Below are 16,612 nucleotides of genomic sequence, written 5' to 3' on the forward strand. Positions count from 1 at the left end.
TTGCTTAGAACAGGGTTTCCATCTGAGCTCTTGATATTCATACAAGTGGCTCTCTTTTCTCCAAAGATCTCTTTAATTTTCCTGTAGGCAGTATCTGTCTTGCTCCTAGTGAGATAAGCCTCTACATCCTTACATTTGTCCTCTAGCCATCCCTGCTTAGCCATTTTGCACTTCCTCTCGATCTCATTTTTGAGACGTTTGTATTCCTTTTTGCCTGCTTCATTTACTGCATTTTTATATTTTCTCCTTTCATCAATTTAATTCAATATTTCTTCTGTTACCCAAGGATTTCTACTGGCCTTCGTATTTTTACCTACTTGATCCTCTGCTGCCTTCACTACTTCATCCCTCAAATCTACCCATTCTTCTTCTACTGTATTTCTTTCCCCCATTCCTGTCAATTGTTCCCTTATGCTCTCCCTGAAACACTGTACAATCTCTGGTTTTTTCAGTTTATCCAGGTCCCATCTCCTTAAATTCCCACCTTTTTGCATTTCTTCAGTTTTAATCTACAGTTCATAACCAATAGATTGTGGTCAGAGTCCACATCTGCCCCTGGAAATGTCTTACAATTTAAAACCTGGTTCCTAAACCTCTGTCTTACCATTATATAACCTATCTGAAACCTTCTACGATCTCCAGGGTTCTTCCATGTAAACAACCTTCTTTCATGAGTCTTGAACCAATGATTAAGTTATGCTCTGTGCAAAATTCTACCAGACGGCTTCCTCTTTCAGTGCTTAGCCCCAAGCCATATTCACCAACTATGTTTCCTTCTCTCCCTTTTCCTATTGACGAATTCCAGTCACCCATGACTATTAAATTTTCGTCTCCCTTCACTACCTGAATAATTTCTTTTATCTCATCATACATTTCATAAATGCTTCATCATCTGGAGCTAGATGGCATAGAAACCTGTACTACTGTAGTAGGTATGGACGTCGTGTCTATCTTGGCCACAATAATGCGTTCACTATGCTGTTTGTAGTAGCTTACCCGCACTCCTATTTTTTAATTCATTATGAAACCTACACCTGCATTACCGGTATTATATTGCCAGCATATGCAATTTCTGTTCTCCGTGTTGACGTACCTTATATGCATCAATTAGTTAGCGTTTAAAAGCAGTTATCATTTAGGAACGCAAGACGAGTCTATACTACTTAAACACATTTACGTCAGCGATGTAATCATTTATCCCCGCGGCATGCTCCACCGCTTTCAGTAGCGACAAGTCGATATCGCGCGATATCTCGTTGCTCGAGGAAGGGGGGGGGGGGGGGGGACAGCCAATCAGAAAGCTGCTGCGGCCGTTTCCGTCACAGCGTGAACACGCGCTGCTGGTGGGGCGGAGCCGCCCGTGGGCGTGGCGCGGGTAATCGCAGCCGAGCCACGTCATTCCGCGACTGCGCGGAGTAATCGGCTCCCTACTACCGCCAACGGTACAGAAGGAAACCACGTGGGACGCACATTTTGAGCAACTTTTCGAAGTTAGACGCAAGGTTTATGGCATCTTGAGGATGAGAAAGATAACAACAAAGATATATCTCTAAATCAATGCTCTGAAATAGCTATTTTATAGGAAACCACAAGTTTCGTAGCTGTCATTTCAACCACATGTCTATACTTAACGCATCATGTCGTCTGAAACAGGAAAAATGATACGTGGATCGGAAATTTTAAGCTTAGATTGTAACCTCAAAAAAATTATCTGTTCAAGTGAGACATGTCGTGTTATGTCGATTTTCAAACTTAAAGCTTCTGTATTGGATCTTTTTTTGCATTGCGAGAGGTGGGCATTAGCTGTATACGAATTTTTATTACTGCTTACTGGCATTTTTATGCCAGTAGGGTGGTGAGTCTGTTATATGATACGGTTTGCAAATGTGGCGTGTGTTTTTTCACTAGATGTTCGGAATATCTTACTCTAAAATTTATGTTTGTCTTTCACACATGGCTGAGGAACAGTCACTGAAAGTTAATTAACATCTGTCTGTTCTGCTCAGTTTATTTGAAGTTGTGCAGGCTGTTTGTAATTTTACTTTCCAGCGTCACTACAAATCATTTCCCCGTTTCTATCTTCATCTCACACAGTCTTAAAGCCTGTCAGGTTATTCCAATACTGTAGGAAAGAGTGTACAGTACTCACGACGTACTTTTCGAGACAGATTTACGTTAGAATAGAATCCTAACCTTGATCCCGTCAAAAACTGACAGAGGCAATTCGACGCACCGTGACCAAGCTTTCGGCCGATGTTAGCGGACGACCTCTGGCGACTGTTTTCGGTGACACTGTGAACGCATGTTAAGACAGGTTGACAGCTATCAATAAGTCGCATGTCCGAGTCCCGTCGAGGCGGTTGTATCTGTATGTTACTGCGATCCTCCTAATACTATAAATCCAGTTGAATAAGAGGTAATAGGTCTGTCATCATTGCGAATGGGCCTGTGGATCCCCACCCTATGTTACCACGAATGTCAAGCAACTATCTCCATTTCAACTGCAGCAGCAGGACATGTCAGCGGCGTAGTTCTGTCTTTTCGCTTTAAAATCTACAACAGAATTCCTAAAAGTCCACCAATCTAGCATTTTCAAATTGGGTCATCAGTCCAGCGTGGACCTTAACTCCTCCACTTTTTCTGTTCGGTCTTAACGAACTACAAAGAAGCTAGCTAACGCTTTTCCTTACTGAAGTAAGACCTGTAATTTAAAGATATGCCAGAAATTTTGTATGATGCAAATTTCTTCACATAAAATTCCGGACTGTAAGTGATGTGGTGGTATGTTGCACACGCCTGCAGCAATGACGCGCCAAGTTAGTAATAATTCTTATCGGTCAAAATACTATATAATTCTTTCTCGTTTTTGATCTAAGTAGCAGACATTGTTAACATTTCACAAACCAAATTACACATTCCTAGACTCAATTATAATCTGCATGTCTCGCAGAATTGCTATTTTAGGCATGCAGTGCAATCCGTCCAACCTAAGTGTCTTGCCCCTTCATTAACAAACTGAAGTGTCTGGTGCGAACCGCTTCGCTACTACTACATTCGGCACGAATTCGATGACACACGAAGTGATTCGACTCTTTCTAGTCACTCGAATCTTTTCTAAAGGTGATAATAAGATGATTTATGAATTACGTAATGATGACGCAGTATTAAGAGATTCTTCAGTATTATTACGAACAAAATCTGAATATTAGTTTAGTAATAACTAATACACGAAAATAACAGATTTGGACTGCAGGCCAGAGGGTCATCCCTTCACATACCGCTCGTCTGCTGTGATACATGGGAACAAAGCTTCTGGCTCCAAGAACCAGAAATGTTAGAATATCCTTCCATCTACATAACTGCATTGTCATTTTAATGCTCCGTTGATCGCATTTGCGACAACTCTCTACGACGTGGCATGTATAAGCAGTGAAATTTCCTGGCACATTAAAACTGTGCGCCAGAATGGGACTCGAATTGGGATAAGTTCATTTCGTGGCAAAGCTCTTACCGTTTCAGCTATGCAGGCATTACTCTGAACTCCCCCTCACAGCTTTAGTTCTGCCAAAACCTCTCTCGTGCCTTCCAAACTAGACGGAAGTTCTCCTTCATATCTTCCTGGAGCAGCGGTCTTCGAAGGAAGGATATTCCTGAGAAACGTCTGAGCCACAGTCTTGGGGATTGTTTCCAAAACAACTCTTTCACAATGCAGTGGAGTAGGGCCTAAAGGGAGTATCCACTTTGTGTAGCATTCGCATGTTGGAGTGGCAGGATGTTGGACTGCATTCCCCACAAGTGATAATCGCCGAATAGTGCACCGAGGACAGCGTAACCGCTTCACACGTGTGCCTGCCATCCGAGAACAAGTAGCGGATTGCCTGCACCATTCTGTGTCATCCAGAACCATTATTCAGAGACTAGCAGTAACCGGACTAGGGAATTACCGACAACACAAATGGCTGCGTTTGGAATGTTGTCGTATTGGGAAGCATAGATTGCTAATGAATGGCGTCCTATTGTGTTCAACGATGAATCGCGGTTCTGCATTACCCCGGATGACTATCAGCGGCGAGTAAGACAGGAGTCTGGGAAGAGGTTCCTTTCTTGCAGTGTCCTTGAGACGCACACAGGCGTTTCTCCTGGTGTCATAATGTGAGAGGCGATCGGGTATGACTTCAGGTCACGACTGGTTATGATTCAGACAACTCTGACGGTGCAACGGTACGTCACTGACATCCTCCGCCCTCATGTGTTAGCTCGCACGCGATAGTATCATGGTGCCCTTTTTCAACAGGACAATACTCGACCAGACATGGCACAGGTCATGAATTGTCTGCGTGATGCTGGGGCACTCGAGCGGCCAGCAAGATCTCCAGTCTGTCCCCGATAGAATGTGTGTGGGACCAGCTCGGACGTAAACTCCGTCACAGAACCTGAATCCAAGATACCAATGAACAGTTACAACAGTTGTGGGAGAGCTTGCCTGAGGAGAGGACACAACGGCTTACGAGTATATGACAACATTCCCAACCGAATCAGTGCACGAATCCAGACCACAGGAAGATGAATGCCATACTGATAAGTGGGCTCATAGTGACGAGTTCTTTGTAAATTTGAATCGCTATTGCGATCACTGAAACAACATAACAGACCCTGCGAATCCGTCAAGTGTAGTTTCTTTTACTCCCCATATTTTGGGTGCTTTATTTTTTTGCCACGCAGTGTGTACAGTACTGTACATCAGTAATTATATAAATTTGACTAGCACACAGATTTGCAGCAAAACTGTCCGCAAGAGGGTGAGAGGCAGGAGGGGGCACATGTGCCCCCCTATCCTTCTTCCCCCTTACCGGGAGCTTTAGTCCAGAGTTTTCATTCATTACAGAATTCTCAAACACTTCTAGAAGTGCTGGATGACCATAAGTTTTCTCAGATGTAACAAGTTTTTCGTGTCATCTATAAAATTTAGGTCCTGTGGCATGACACGGGGCAACGGCCTTGCCGCAGTGGATACACTGGTTCCCGTGAGATCACCGAAGTTAAGCGCTGTCGGGCGTGGCCGGCACTTGGATGGGTTACCATCCAGGCCGCCATGCGCTGTTGCCATTTTTCGGGTGCACTCAGCCTCGTGATGCCAACTGATGAGCTACTCGACCGAACAGTAGCGGCTTCTGTCAAGAATACCATCATAACGACCGGGAGAGCGGTGTGCTGACCCTGCGCCCCTCCTATCCGCATCCTCCACTGAGGATGACACGGCGGTCGGATGTTCCCAGTAGGCCACTCGTGGCCTGAAGACGGAGTGAGTGGCATGACACGTGTCGAAACTGGCCAACTCATTATATAAAAAATGACAATGTCATCCCCTCACCCGTTGATAAACTTCTGCAGAGGCCCGTAATTAGCACACAACTTTGCACTGTACGTCAGCTTTATTTTGTTTCAGACCTCTGTATCTCAGAGCGCTTGTCTGCTTTATCATTGCTACTGTGTGCATTGATTTTTGTGAAACATTTCTCGGCGTGTAGAGACAGTTCAAGGTTCTGTTTCTCTAATCTACATTGCATGCCAAAGAAGTGAAGCACCCAGAAAGGGAAGAAGAAACGAAATGAAAGTGTACGGTTTTAGACTGTGATGTTATTTCAGTGATTAAAACATCGGTTCGAATTACTAACAACTTGGCAGCCAGCTTATGATATGAGATTTCACCTCGTCTGGCACGGATGCATGCTCTGGTTCGATTGGGAAAGGTGTCATGAAGCCGTTGAGCTAAGCTAGCACACAACCGCAGTACAGGTCCTTCATGTCCTGGATATTAGCACTGGGACGGTGTTTATCTACAAGCTGGTCTCATATAATTCTATTGCGGACAGATCTGGAGATCTGACTGGGCATGGGAAGTACCTCAAAAGAACATACAATGTGTGGACGAGCATTGTCCGATTCAACAACTGCGCCACGACACTGTCGCAAGAGAGGTAACATGAGGGCGCAGAATGTCCGTCACGTACCATCGTGTGTCCGCCCCAGTAGCTGAGTGGTCAGCGTGACGGATTGCCGTCCTCTGGGCCCGGGTTCGATTCCCGGCTGGGTCGGAGATTTTCTCCGCTCAGGGACTGGGTGTTGTGTTGTGTTCATCATCATTTCATCCCCATCCGGCGTGCAGGTCGCCCAATGTGGCGCCGAATGTAATAAGACCTGCGATATGGCGGCCGGACCTGCCCCGCGAGGGGCCTCCCGGCCAATGACGCCAAACGCTCATTTCCATACCATCGTGTCATCAGTGTTCGCTCTATCACTACCAGACGCGACCTGAAGCCAACACGCCTCCAGGAATAACGCCGCTCTGCCTCTCCAAACCAATGGAAGAACAGCATAAACGCCGACAAAGGACAACAGAAATAGTGCAGCGATTCGTCTTTGAACACAATGTGACGCATTCATTAACATTCTAGGCTCCCCGGTCAACCAACATTCCATGATTCCCGGTCACAACATCACTCCCAACGCAGCCGTTTGTGGTTTTAACGACAGTCTACGCATGGGAAGGTAATTCCCTAGCTCGGCTGCTGCCAGCTCCCGAGAAAGAATGTGGGATGACTCGACGTTGCAGGGAGTCCATTATTTGTTCTCTGGTGGCAGATGTAAATGTGGAGGGGTTTGCGATGTGCTTGGTGTGCAGTATGGCGGACAATACGACTATTCTCCCTTTTTGTAGTCAGACGCGATAGACCGGAACCTTGAAGACGAAAATGACTGCCCTCATGTTCCGTTGCAGTCGAACATTGGCCCACTGTCACGTCTGAATGCCCCAAGAATCTGGACACTGCACGATTCGACCAGCTGTCCAAATGGAGACTCACAATGAGAACGTTTTCATACTCTGCTTAGTGTTGATAACGCTCTGTCACACGTCAGCGGCACCTCCCGTACCCTTCACAGTGGTCACTCAACATCTCACACTGTTCGCGCCCCTTATACACTGAAGAGCAAAAGGAACGGGTACACCTGCCTAATATCGTGTAGAGACCCCGCGAGCAAGCAGAAGTACCGCAACACAACGCGGCATGGATTCGACTAATGTCTGAAGTAGTGCTGGAGGGAACTGACACCATGAATCCTGAAGGGCTCTCCATACGTCCGTAAGAGTACGAGGGGAAGGAGATCTCTTCTGGACAGTACGTTCCAAGGTATCCCACATAAGCTCAGTAATGTTCATGGCTGGGGAGTTCGGAGGCCAACGGAAGTGTTTAAACTCACAAGATTGTTCCTGGAGCCACTCTGTAGCAATTCTGGACTTGTGGGGTGTCGCACTGTCCTGCTGGCATTGCCCAAGTCCGTCGGAACGCACAGTGGACATGAATGGATGCAGCTAATCAGACAGGATGCTTACGTACGTGTCAGCTGTCAGAGTCGTATCCGCACACGCCCCACACCATCGCAGAGCCACCAGCTTGAACAATCCCCTGCTGACATGCAGGGTGATGGATTATCTATACCTGTACAGGTCCATCCGCTCGATATAATTTCAAATGAGACTCGTCCGACCAGAAAACATGTTTCCAGTCATCAACAGTCGTATGTCGGTATTGACGAGCCCAGACCAGGCGTAAAGCTGTGTGTCGTGCACTCATCAAGGGTATACGAGTGGGCCTTCGGTTCCGAAAACCCATATCGATGTTGTTTCGTTGAATGGTTCCCACACTGACACTTGTAGATGGCTCAGCATTGAAATCTAAAGCAAATTTGCGGAAGGGTTGCACTTGTGCACGTTGATCGATTCTCTTGAGTCATCGTTGGTCCCGTTGTTGCAGGACCTTTTCCTGACCGCAGCGATGTGCGGAGATTTGATGTTCTGCCGGGTTCCTGACATTCACGGTGCACTCGTGAAATGGCCGTACCGAAAAATCCCCACTTCATCACTACCTCGGAGATGCTCGTGCGCCAACTATAGCACTACGGTCAAACTCACTTAAATCTTGATAACCTGACATCGTAGCGTCAGTAACCGATTTAACAACTGCGCCAGACACTTGTTGTCTTATACAGGCGTGGCCGACAAAAAATGGTTCAAATGACTCTGAGCACTATGGGACTTAACATCTTAGGTCATCAGTCCCCTAGAACTTAGAACTACTTAAACCTAACTAACCTAAAGACATCACACACATCCATGCCCGAGGCAGGATTCGAACCTGCGACCGTAGCAGTCCCGCCGTTCCGGACTGCAGCGCATAGAACCGCAAGACCACCGCGGCCGGCGCGTGGCCGACACCAGTGCCGTCTTCTGCCTGTTTACATATCTCTCTATTTGAAAACGCACGTCTATACCAATTTCTTTGGCGCTTCAGTGTAATTCCCTAGTCCGGCGGCTGATAGCCCCCGAGCAAGAATGCGAGATGACACATGACGTTTCAGGGAGTCCATTATTTGTTCTCGGGTGGCATACGAAAAAAGTATGAAGGGCTTACGATGTGCTTTGTGTACAATATGGCGCACAATACGGCGATCTTCTCTTGTGGTGGTCAGACGCTATAGACCGGAACGTTGAAGACGAAAAAGCCTGCCCTCACGTTCCATTGCAGTGGAACATTGGGCCACTGTCACATCTGGATGCTCCACAAACCTGAATATTGAACGATTCGACCAGCTGTCCAAATGGAGACTCACAATGAGAGCGTTTTCATACTCAGTCTGGTGTTGATAACGCACTGTCACACGAGTCAGTGGCACCTCCTGTGCCTTTCACGGTGGTCACTCAACATCTGACACTGGTCACGCCCCTTACATATCCTACCAGGCCTGATGAAACCACTAAAAACGAACAGCACTCTGGTGATCATTGCAAGAGTCACAGAGGATTGCAACTTTAAAAAAAAGAGCTCTAAGCATTTTGGGACTTAACATCCGAGGTCATCAGTCCCCTAGACTTGGAACTACTTAAACCTAACTAACATCACTAAGGACATCACACACATCCATGGGCGAGGCAGGATTCGAACCTGCGACCGTAGCAGCCGCGTGTTTCCGGACTGAAGCGCCTAAAACCGCTCGGCCACAGCGGCCGGCGATTGCAACTTTAATCGGTTCGTTAGTTACATGTACCATGGATCATTTGAACGATTCATTTATCGAAATGATGTGGAACGAGTCACTTTGCAGGATATGTACACATGATTAGTGTTAATACTCATGAAAATATAATTTTTTAGTCCTAATCATGCAACAAGATATAATAAACAGGTTTTTATCAGTTTTTAAATAAAAATTCCTCCATGTAATGGAAACAGTTGTCCAGGATAAATGATTTTACATTATATTTATAACTCGCTTTGCTACCTATCAACATTTTATGGTATTGGGCAAACGGATCAAAAATTTTTGTTTTGCATATTGAACTCATTTCTGAGCCAATGGGAGCTTTAATATTTGGTAATAAAGGTCAATTTTTGCTCTAATATTGTAGGTATGGGCATCACTAATCTTTTCAGTTTGTGATGGATTATTTACGCCGAATTTCACTAGCGAATATAGGCTCACCGGACAAACAATAAGTCAGCCCTAGAGGAATCGTTACAAGCATCATTTAATATCTTGTAATTTCACCCCTGTACTTGATAACCGTCTGTATTCGGTTAGAAAGTGAGTCCACGAGCTTTTGCAGGTTCGTCGCATCTAGGTTAAGCCACTCTCTGAGAATTTGATAGTAGAATTCCACCAAATTGCGGGGATGCTGATGTTTTACCCGTTGTTCCAACATGTCTCATAGATTTTCTATGGGGTTTCAGTCACGTGATTTTGCAGTGGAGTCGAGATGTAATAGTGTGAGGGAGTATTCCGAAAACTAGTCACATATAATTCCAGACCGATGAACTTTGCTGTTGTCGTCTTTATGTGCCTGTGTGAGCAATCGCGTCTTGAGTTTTTAAAATTATTTTACACGTATAGTTCGTAGGACCAAATTGAGGAGCACATCTCCAAGGTCATGGAACGTTTCAATACATGAAATTACAACATAGCAGTAATAACAGATAAAATAAAATGTTTATGAACCCAAAAAGGCAAGCCAATAGTTTAAGCAATCAACAATATAATATTGGAATCAGTTTAATTTTTCAAGGAATTCCTCGACAGAATAGAAGGAGTGACCCATGAGGAAATTCTTCAGTTTCGATCTGAAAGCGCGTGGATTACTACTAAGATTTTTGAATTCTTGTGGTGCCTCATTGAAAATGGATGCGGCAGTATACTGCACATCTTTCTGCACAAGAGACAAGGAAGTGCTATCCAAATGTAGATTGGAATTCTGCCTAGTATTAACTGAGTGAAAGTTGCTAATCCTTGGAAACAAGAAGCGACAGTAAAGAATATATATATATATTGAGAGGTCAACGTCAGAATACCCTTATTAGTGACCAGGGATCGACAAGAGGATTGCGAACTTAAACCACTTATTGCCCGAACTGCCCGTTTCTGAGCCAAAAATATCCTTTGAGAATGGGAAGTATTACCTCAAAATGTAATACCATACGACAAAAGCGAATGAAAATAAGCAAAGCACACTACTTTTCGTGTGGAACGATCACTTACTTCAGATACCGTTCGAATAGTAAAAATGAGGCGACCGACTCAAAATGTTTATTGCATGGAGTTCCCATCACAAAGTTCTCTCGCTAACAGGTTGGGATGGACCTTCTTTCGCCGGCTTTGTGACATATCTATATCTATTTCTATGTTTCTCATCTTGGCAGTTGTTCTTGATTGGAATTCAGGAATGCCGGCCGTTGTGGCCGTGCGGTTCTAGGCGCTACAGTCTGGAGCCGAGCGACCGCTACGGTCGCAGGTTCGAATCCTGCCTCGGGCATGAATGTGTGTGATGTCCTTAGGTTCGTTAGGTTTAATTAGTTCTAAGTTCTAGGCGACTGATGACCTCAGAAGTTAAGTCGCATAGTGCTCAGAGCCATTTGAACCATTTGGACCTTCTTTCACTGCCTGTAGCAATTCCTGTCAGTTTTGGAAGCGATTTTGAATCACAAGCCGTGAAAAGTGTCTCCGGTCTCTCTCAGTCAGGATTTTTTCCCGACCACTATACTAATGTCGTGTTTCGTGGCTACCAGTGCACAACTGCTTGTAGACACGTTGAACAGTCCGCCGCGAAACACCAACAAATCCAGCAACTTCATACACCATATGGCCATGAGCACGGCCAAACACGATTGCCCCTCTGTACCACTCTGTCACGTCCTTACAAGCACCCACGTTAACGTACAATGTCCGATTGAAACATAGATGTCTCACCGGTCGCTAATGCCTTATGGGCACGCAGAGGCAGTGCGCACGCGGTTGAGCACGTGACTGGATCGCTGCGACATCTATAAAGGCTTAAAAGTTTATCTGTGCGTGCGCTATGGGGTGACTAATTTTTTGTTGAGTTAGCTTATGTATTGTGATAGTTCAAATGACTGACTGCTTGAAGAGCTGCGTACATAACGGCAGCGAGTGAACTAGAGATGGGCAAGTCGTTCACCCTTGAGAACTAGTTCACTGGTGATCGTTCTTTTTTGGGAACCGTTCATTCTTACTCGTTCGCCGTTCATTGTGCTTGGTATATGGTTATTATGATGACCGAGTGGCAAGAGGGGCACTTGCCTCCGCCCTGGAGTAGAGTTTCTATTCATAACAGATTTCTCACACACTTGTAATTTTCGTGATTCAGCAAAACATCTCATTTAGTCAACTGTAGCGCTATGTGGCTGATCGCAGTGAGATATGATAAGGTGGCGTACGAAAAACCGGCTCCGAGTACAGACTGCTCGCCAATTATGCACGATTTGTTGACCGCTACGAGAAGGAATAGACAAACATGTAATAATGAGGCAGTGAAGAAATAACAAATAAGCTAATGCAAACAACTTCGAAACAATAGATGATGATTGGTAAGCGACAATGAACAGCCTATTACTCGGGGCCGATTTTTCGTGCGCCACCCTGTTCCACTGAAATATTATTGTAGGAGTTATCATATTCTGTTAACAAAATGTGACACCATACACTCGATTACGAAACGCGGGCTTCATTCGGCTGTAAGTCGGTTTGCCTTCTATAACAGTGAACATGCTGTTTTACCTTGGACCAAAAAAAAGGCGGAAAATGGCCACTCGTGTGTGCCGTGCCGACGTCCTTTGAATGTCTAATAACAAAGAATCTTGCCTTTTTAGAAATATTTCTTCTGTTGTTTGCCGAAATATTGAAGTAAGCTGATACGCCGTTTTGTTGCCTGAAAAGATATATGTATACCACGTAATTTTTATGTAATTTACTTAATTATAAAATATATTTTAATTGCCGGTCCTGGACGCTGAATAGAATACGGAAAGAACCTAAAGTTCAGAGTTCAAAAGAGGTTTGGAACAGATCTAGAATAGGCGTGCGAAGCGAACAAAACGAACAACAACTCTATACTGAACTGTGAGCAGTCGGCAGTGGAAGTGCGACGGTGGCCGTACGTAGAAGGAAGAGTCCGGCCGACCGAGACCGGGACAGACGGGAACGGGACTGAGGCTGGAACGAGACCGGCTGACGTGTCATTCGGGAACGAGACCGACCATTTCCCGTTCCCGGGAACTATAAGTAGAAAGCCGCGACCGAAGTGAACTATGAAAGACCGTTCCTTCTAATTCGTTCCTCGCTCGTTCCGTTCATCTTGGTGAACCCTTCCTTTGGACCCGTTCGCGAACGACTCTTCTCTAGAGTGAACACCACGTATTATTCTTACTGTGCGCTTTAGTGAAATCAGTACTTTCTTATTAAGTTATGGGTTACCCAAGAAGGTTTTTCCATAAGACATTATTGAGTGGAAATACGCGAATTGTGTGAGGAAGTATATTCATTTGTCTCTAAGATTAGTAATTATACAAAGTACAAAATTAGCTGAACTTAATCGTTTCAACAGCTCTGTAATACCTTTCTTCTAGTTCAAGTTTTCATCAATATTCACAACCAAAAAAATTTGAGCATTCTACCTTGTTTACTGACTTCTGTTCATGTGCTACATCAACTGTTGGTATGTCTTTACTTGTTGTAATCAACTAAATGTAGAGTATTTTCTCAAAACCAAAGGAGAGTGCATTACCAGCGAACAACATAGTGACTTTTTTGAAAACTATCATTAGCAGTCTCTTCTGTTGCTTTCTCTTTAATGGGATTTATAATAAAATTAGTATCGTCTATAGAATGTACCTGTTCTGCTTGATGAATACCATTCACACATATAAGGAATAGGGGTGGATAAAAAACTGAAGCTCATGCTACTCCCTTCGTGACTTCGCCCACGTCACTAAATTTTTCTCCGCTTTCAACACTGTTTGAGTTATTCAGCACAACATTTTGCACTGTTTGCTGAGAGTGATTAAAACCAGTTGTGCGTAAAGTGTAACGTGATCTACACCATCAAATGCCTTCGAAAGATCACATAAAATACCAACTGGTGATATTTTAGTATTGTAATATTGGGCGAGTGAATATACAGTACAAGGTCTGTTCACAAAAATTCCGGAACATTCGTAATGTAGCGCCAATGGGGTGTTGGAGCAAAATGTGGTTGGCATCTCTGCACACGCCTGTGTTTAAAGTGTAACTGCCGAAAGTTTCATTGTCATATGTCTGTTAGTTATTGTTCAGTGCTATATTGAGTAGAACGCTGTGTCGGACAGATGCTAATTTCGAAATGGCCGAGTTAGAGGAGCAACGCGTCTGCATTAAATTTTGCGTGAGACTCAAGAAAACATTTACAGAGACACACCAAATGATGCAGGAAGCCTACGGTGTTGAGTGCTTAAGCCATACTCGGGGTTACGAACTGTTCACACGGTTTAAAAATGGCCGGACGAAAGTTGAAGTTGACCCTCGTTCAGGGCACCCTCCGACGTCTACCGGCGACGCTCATGTCACAAACAACAAAGAAACTGGGTTCGCGCCAGTCGAAGACTGACTGACCGTGAGATTGCAGATGAATGTAACGTTTCAATTGGATCATGTCATGAAATCTGACACAGCACCTTGAACGAATCGTGTTGCCGGCAAGTTCGTCCCACGGCATATGGGTCAAGACCACAAAGAACTTCGCCTCCCATTTTGTGAAAAACTTTTGGATCGCGCAAATGAGAACTTCTTAAGAGAATCATAACTGGTGATGAGACGTGGGTCTACGATTATGATATTCAAACCAAGACTGAATCTTCACAATGAGCTGGGAAAGGTTCTCCAAGATCAAAAAAAGCTCGTCAGGTCTGGTCAAATATCAAAGCAATGCTGCTAGTTTTATTTAATTTAGGCCGTGCGGTTCTAAGCGCTTCAGTCTGGAACCGAGCGACCGCTACGGTCGCAGGTTCGAATCCTGCCTCGGGCATGGATGTGTGTGTGATGTCCTTAGGTTAGTTAGGTTTAAGTAGTTCTAAGTTCTAGGGGACTGATGACCTCCGATGTTAAGTCCCATAGTGCTCAGAGCAATCTGAACCATTTATTTAATTTTGAAGAACTAGTTCGTCATGACTTCGTGCCACAGTGACAAACTGTTACTCGATGGTACTACCGGAACGTGTTGCGACACCTGGGAGAAAATGTGAGGACGAAATGGCCTGAAATGGGGCGAGGCAATTCATGCCTCTTGCGCCACAATAACGCACCCGCGTATTCATCCCTGCTGGTGCGTGTCTATTCCACAAGAAACGAAATCACCGTGCTGCCTTATCCTCTCTACTTTCCAGACGTGCCCCTTGATGAATTTTTTTTATTTACAATGTTGAAAACCCCCTTGAAAGGCGAAGATTGGCGACGACAGACGAGATAAAAGAACATTCGCAGACGGGGCTAGCAAGAGGCGTACCAAGACTGCTTCCGGAAGTGTAAATGGCTTTGGGAGCAGTGTATCAATTATGGAGGAGAGTATTTCGAAGGAAACCATGTACAATAAGTGAAAGGTAAGCGTAGGAAAATTTTGTGGACAAAGTTCCGGAATGTTTTGAACAGACCTCGTATAAATGGTATTCTGAGTCGAGTAACCTTTCTGGAACCCAATCTGTGATGTACTGAGTAAGCTGTTTCTATCTAAATGTGAGCTTGCTCTAGAGCACATTACTTTTTCGAATATTTTGGAAAAAGACGTCAGTAAGGAAACTGGACAATAATTATTTAAGTGTGATTCTTTACCTGCTCGCAGTCTAATCCATGACGACCTAGTTCATGGATGAATGGCATGATGTGAGTGTTGGACGCTACAACTGGTTGTTCGCTCGTGAACTATTTTGTCGATTACACTGACGGAAAAAATTGCAACATCAAGAAGGAGCTGTGCCACGTAAACGAAAGCTAAAATGGCGAACCAAAACATCTTCACCCGCCTAAATTTCCAGGTGCTATTTGATCTGAGCAACCAGTTTCAGCGTTACATTACGCCATCTTCAGGTCCCCTGCCCGACGTGTAGGAAGAATCCCACATCTGGTCCAGTCAAAATAGGGGCCAGGATTCAGTGACTGGTATCTGTAGATTTCTTCGTAACACAGCGATCGCTTCGATCATCATAATGATGCCATCATCAACCATTCGACATCTACTATTGCATATGTTAGTTGACTCTTCTGAGAACATACACTCTCGCAATTTGGCAGTAAAACACACCATGATATACAATGTCTCTCGTGTAGCGTTTGTCATTGGAGTTCGATGCACTACTTCGTTACGCATTGAGGCCTTACTAAACAAACCTGTGACGAAACACGTTGCTGTTATTTTGATGTGTCCTGTCTCCGGACATTTCTAAAGATTTCCACCCATTACATTCTTCTACATCTACATCTACATATATACTCCGCTAGCCACCAAGCGGTGTGTGGCGGAGGGCACAATTCGCTCCAAAGTCATATTCCACACCCCCACTGTTCCACTCGCGGATCACGCGAGGGAAAAACGACTGTCTGAACGCCTCAGTACGAGCTCTTATTTCCCTTATCTTTGAATGATGATCATTACGCGATTTGAACGTTGGTGGTAATAATATATGCTCTACAACCTCGCCGAAGATTGGATTTCGGAATTTAGTGAGCAGCCCCTTCTGTTTAGCGCGGCGTCTATCTGCAAGCGTGTCCCACTTCAAAACTTTCTATGAGATTTGTAACGCTCTCGCGATGGCTAAATGTGCCAGTCACGAATCTTGCCGCTCTTCTTTGGACCTTCTCAATCTCTTGAATCAGACCCAACTGGTAAGGGCACCATACAGACGAACAATACTCTGACTGGACGAACTAACGTATTGTAAGCTATTTCCTTTGTTGAAGGACTGCATCGCTTCAGGATTCTACCAATAAACCGCATACAGAGTTCGCCTTACCCGTTACTTGTGTAATCTGATCATTCCATTTGAGACCATTTCGAATAGTCACACCCAGATACTTGACTGATGTTACGGCTTACGAAGACTGATCATTTATTTTGTACTCGTACATTAATGGGGATTTTCGCCTTGTTATACACAGTACGTTACACTTACTAATATTGAGAGATAACTGCCGGTCATTACACCACGCATTTATTTTCTGCAAATCCTCATTGATTTGT

General features: G+C 44.6%; 1 pseudogene; it reads left to right on the forward strand.

The window, feature by feature from the left end:
* Nucleotides 1-4,988: 4,988 nt before the first annotated feature.
* Nucleotides 4,989-5,106, forward strand: LOC124778086 (annotated as a pseudogene).
* The last annotated feature ends 11,506 nt before the right edge of the window (nucleotides 5,107-16,612 follow it).

Source organism: Schistocerca piceifrons, chromosome 2 (genome assembly GCF_021461385.2).
Source record: "Schistocerca piceifrons isolate TAMUIC-IGC-003096 chromosome 2, iqSchPice1.1, whole genome shotgun sequence".
Taxonomy (NCBI): domain Eukaryota; kingdom Metazoa; phylum Arthropoda; class Insecta; order Orthoptera; family Acrididae; genus Schistocerca; species Schistocerca piceifrons.